Consider the following 5,665-nt stretch of genomic DNA (forward strand, 5'->3'; position numbering starts at 1 on the left):
GAAGAACTTCAGAGAGATTTGAACCAGCTAGAGAAATGGGCAGAAAAGTGGCAGATGAAGTTTAACATAGAAAAATGCAAAGTGATGCACCTGGGTAAGAAAAACAAGGAACATGAATATAAAATGTTAGGTGTGATACTGGGCAAGACCGAACAAGAAAGGGACCTGGGGGTACTGATAGACAGGACCCTGAAGCTGTCGGCTCAATGCACGGCGGCAGCAAAGAAAGCAAATAGGATGTTGGGCATGATAAAGAAGGGAATCACAAGTAGATCGGCGGACATCATAATGCCGCTTTACAGAGCAATGGTCAGACCACACTTGGAATACTGTGTTCAACACTGGTCTCCCTACCTAAAGAAGGATATAACCCTATTGGAGAGGGTGCAAAGGCGAGCCATGAAGCTAGTTAAAGGTATCGAGAATTTGAGCTACAAAGAACGCCTCGGAAAACTGGGATTGTTCACCCTCGAGAAGAGAAGACTGCAAGGAGACATGATAGAGACTTTTAAAATACTAAAAGGATTTGACAAAATAGAGCAAGAACATCGTTATTCACATTGTCAAATGTGACTCGGACAAGAGGTCATGGACTGAAACTGAGGGGCACCAGGCCCAGGACAAATATTAGGAAGTTCTGTTTCGCACAACGAGTGGTGGACGCTTGGAACGCTCTCCCTGAGGTCGTGATGGAAACCAGCATTCTGGTATTCAAGAGCAAGTTGGATGCACACCTTCTTGCAAATCACATTGGGGGATACAAGTAAACAAGGTTTCTCAGCAGGGAACACCTGGCTTGGCCTCCGCGGGTGCGGGTCGCCGGACTGGATGGACCTAGAGTCTGATCCGGCGAAGCCATTTCTTATGTTCTTATGTTATGTTCTTATGAATTTTAGTTGCCAGGCATTAGACCATTCTTCTAACTTTTGCAGATCCTTTTTCATATTTTCCACTCCCTCTTCAGTGTCTACTCTGTTACAAAACTTGGTATCATCTGCAAAAAGGCACACTTTTCCTTCTAACCCTTCAGTAATGTCACTCACAAACATATTGAACAGGATCGGTCTCAGCACCGAACCCTGAGGGACTCCACTACTCATTTTTCCTTCCTCCGAGAGACTTCCATTAACCATCACCTTCTGGCGTCTGTCCGACAGCCAATTTCTAACCCAGTTCACCACTTTGGGTCCTAACTTCAGCCCTTCAAGTTTGTTCAACAGTCTCCTATGAGGAACTGTATCAAAGGCTTTGCTGAAATCTAAGTAAATTACATCTAGCATATGTCCTCGATCAAGCTCTCTGGTCACCCAATCAAAAATTTCAATCAGGTTCGTTTGGCACAATTTACCCTATGTAAAGCCATGTTGCCTTGGATCCTGTAACCCATTAGATTCAAGGAAGTACACTATCCTTTCTTTCAGCAACACTTCCATTATTTTTCCAACAACTGAAGTGAGGCTCACCGGCCTGTAGTTTCCTGCTTCATCCCTGTGACCACTTTTGTGAATAGGGACCACATCCGCTTTCCTCCAATCCCCAGGAACCACTCCTGTCTCCAGAGATTTGTTGAACAAGTCTTTAATAGGACTCACCAGAACCTCTCTGAGCTCCCATAGTATCCTGGGATGGATCCCGTCTGGTCCCATTGCCGTAAACACTCTCCTGCGTGAATGGCGCAGAATCCACTCCATTTTCTTGTGTAACTTTGCCAGACAATCTCAGTCCTTCTCCAGGATTTTCTTCTGTGAACACAGAACAGAAGTATTTGTTTAGCACATTTGCTTTTTCCTCATCACTCTCCACATATTGGTTCCCAGCATCTTTTAGTTTAGCAATTCCATTTTTCATCTTCCTCCTTTCACTAATATATCTGAAAAAATTTTTGTCTCCCTTTTTTACATTTTTAGCCATTTGTTCTTCCACCTGTGCTTTCGCCAGACGTATCTCTCTCTTGGCTTCTTTCAGTTTCACCCTGTAGTCCTTTTTGCACTCCTCTTCTTGGTTTTTTTTATATTTCACGAACGCCAACTCTTTCGCCTTTATTTTCTCCGCTACTAGTTTGGCGGATATCGGCTTCCTTTTTCTCTTGTTTTTATTGATTTTCTTCACATAAAGGTCCGTAGCCATTTTTATTGCTCCTTTCAGCTTAGACCACTGTATTTCCACTTCTCTTATGTCCTCCCATCCTAACAGCTCTTTCTTCAGGTACTCTCCCATTTCATTAAAGTCCGTACGTTTGAAATCTAGGACTTTAAGTATTGTGCGGCCGCTCTCCACTTTAGCCGTTATATCAAACCAAACCATTTGATGATTGCTACTTCCCAGGTGAGCACCCACTCGAACATTAGAGATACTCTCTCCATTTGTGAGGACCAGATCCAATATGGCTTTTTTCCTCGTAGGTTCCATCACCATTTGTCTGAGCAGAGCCTCTTGAAAGGCATCCACAATCTCCCTACTTCTTTCCGAATCCGCAGACGGAATATTCCAGTCCACATCCGGCAGATTGAAATCTCCCAACAGCAGAACCTCCTCTTTCCTTCCAAACTTTTGGATATCCAAAATCAGATCCTTATCAATTTGCTGTGATTGAGTCAGATGTCTGTAGACTACACCTACGTAGATAGGTTTTGAGGGAGTTATAGAGGGCTCACCACACACTAAAAGGGGGTTCTAGTGAAACATGTACTTAGCACCCCCCCTCCCCCCACCCCCCGGTTGCTTAAAGGTCCTTCTATGAGTTCATCCGGGGAGGAGCCTAAGGCTCTGATTTGCCGAGATGAGTATGACTTAGGTAATGTAAGCCAATCAGAGCCTTAGGCCTCTCCCGGGCGCATCTCAGTATGCACCAAGGAGGGGAATGCCTACCATTTTGAAGAGGCAGGTCTGCTGGCTGGAGGGAGTAGGCATCCCTTTGGCCGGCCTTTATAAACAAGGTAAGGAGGGCAGAGGTTTGTTGGAGGTCTGAGAGGGTTGTTGGGGGCATGACAGTGAAAGGGGGAGTGGGCATCCCTCTCGCTGCAGGTGGGTGTCGGGGGCTTGGTTGGCAGTGGGAGAGAGTGGGTATTTCTCCCGCTGCTGAGGGGTATAGGAGGGTTGGTTGGTGGTGGGAGGGAATGGGCATCCCTCCTACTGCTGGGGGAGTGCTGCCTGATTCATGATTCGAATCGATTCATCGATTCACTACAGATGAATCGATTTAAATCCAAAAAAAATCAGCCTCCCGATTCAGTGACTGACCCTCCCCCCTCGCCTCCTAAAATAGGAGCAGCAGCGCTGCCTTTGCTGGCCGGCCGCTGCTGCTCCTGCTTTAGAGGACGAGGGGGGAGGGTCAGTCGGTAAGTGCTGGTGTCCGACTTCCCCCTGGCCTTCAGCGTGTCCATTTACCTAATTCCAGCAGCAGAGCAGCCTGCAGAGAGGATTGCCGGTACTTTAGTGATCCTTGCAGGTTGCCATTGGCCTCCAGAGCTGTTGTTTCCTCTGCTGCGATCCTGCCTCTGATGTCAGAGGTGGGGCGGGACCGCAGCAAAGGGGAGATAGCTCTGGAGGCTAGCACCAGCGATGCTCTCTGCAGGCTGCTCTGCTGCTGGAAATTAGGTAAATGGAAGTGCGGGAGGTCAGGGGGGAACATGCAGGCCTTCGGAGGGAGGGTGCAGGCCTTCAGGGGGAGAAGAGCAGGCCTTCGGGGGGGATAGGCAGGACTTCAGGGGTGAGCTGCAGGTCTTCAGGGGGGACGGTGCAGGCCTTCAGGGAGGGGGTCCTGGTGTAGAAGTACATGGAGGGAGGGAAGGGGGGGTTCAAAGAAACGTGCATATGCCAAACTTTGGGGGGAAGAAATAAAGAGTCTAAAAACAGAGGAAAAGGAGGGAGATAGTGGACAATGGGATTTAGGGAGGGAAGGAACAGAAAGGGAGAGAAGCTGGACATAAGGGATGGTGGGGGGGATAGAGATACTAGATAGGAGGGTAGTTGGGAAGAGAAAGGGAGAGATGGTGGACTCAGGGGTGGTGGGGATGGAGTAAGAAATGAAGGATGACAGGGTAGTTGAGAAAAGGTGGATCTGGAAATGGAGACGGAAAAAAGGAAATATGCCATACCTCCAGGGGAGGGAAGGGGAGGACAGAGATGGAAGATGGATGGTTAGCGTGGAGAAAAAAAAATGGCAAATGGGCAGGAAACCCTGGCAAGTCCATCTAATGATGGCATTAAATGATTAATAGAGTAAGGTTTCCCTTAAATGGCATGATTGATGTAGGGGAGTTGTTACTGTCTGAGTGCCAGGCAAGAAATGGGAGACATAGTAAAGCAACTGGTTTCAATAATAAATGAGTCAATGAAATGTGGCCCTATGTGGCTTGTAAAAAAGCTCAGAGATATGAAACTCTGAAGGGAAGGTTTTTAAACCTCCCTGAGAGAAGAGTTCACCTTCCAGTCATAGCAACTCAACAAGTTCATAGGGCACATTCAAAAAAACTCAAGATGCAATAAAAGCTCTAGGTTTTATAGTCTTTCTACTTTGAAATGAATATCTTCACTTTTTTACAGTGCAAACTGCCATCACAGGTTACTTAGCTCTGTATATTGCTTTGGGGGTCCCTTCTTTTTTTCTTTGCATTCTTGAGTTTTTTTTAATGTGCCTATGAACTTGTTAAGTTGCTATGACTGGAAGGTGAACTCTTCTCTCAGGGAGGTTTAAAAGCCTTCCCTTCAGAGTTTCATATCTCTGAGCTTTTTTACAAGCCACATAGGGCCACATTTCATTGACTCATTTATTATTGAAACCAGTTGCTTTACTATATCCAATACCTTTTCTGATTTCTCCTTGTTTGATATATTCACCCTGAACCCATTACTAAGAAATGGGAGACGGTATGACTAGTGAATGTGTGGCAGGAGACCTCACAGAAAGGAGAGATTTATGTTCTAAGTGCCAGTGTGAGAAGGAACTGTGGTTGGAGAGAGAGAGCAAACTAAGGCTCCAAGGCTTTCTTCCTTTCTACCCTTGAGTGGATGAGGAGAGATTCTGCTTAATGCAGCTTTAGGAGGGGTCACAACCAATTCTGACAAGATGCAACTGAAGAAATAATTATATATAAAGGAATGAACACTTTAAGGGAATATTCAGAATTTTTTTTAAAAAGAGAGATTAGATATAACATCATTTAAGGTATATGTTATTATATTATGTAGTATGTATTGTGTGATTACAATTTTGAGGGGTGGGTTGGGGTTAAATTGTAGAGTTTCAAGTTATATATTGATTGATGATTTTCTGTACACTTGTTGAAAAATCTAATGAATAAAGATTTATTTAAAAAAAAGAGAGATTAATGTCAGACTCTTTTCATCACCACTGTGGTCTAAATTCCCAGAAGATTCTCTTTCTCCTGCTTTTAGTCAGAGCTGACAGGCTGGTAGACTCTTTCTCTCCACAGTGGGCTGAAAACGCTTCCGGGGTTGGTTCTGATGAACTGTGAAGAAGTGAAACTATCTGGAGTTACAGGATTGCAGGAGGAACTGAGAGTGACGCCTCCTTTTCTCCTCTCTCCCAATCAGGGCTAGAGGGCGGACCCTTCTATGACTCTCCCCGACCCAGGGACCATTCTGACCAATCAGCACTGAAAGGGATTGAAGACCGTGCGTCGCTCAACCCTCAGTGAGAAGA

Source organism: Geotrypetes seraphini, chromosome 2, assembly GCF_902459505.1.
Source record: "Geotrypetes seraphini chromosome 2, aGeoSer1.1, whole genome shotgun sequence".
NCBI classification, from domain to species: domain Eukaryota; kingdom Metazoa; phylum Chordata; class Amphibia; order Gymnophiona; family Dermophiidae; genus Geotrypetes; species Geotrypetes seraphini.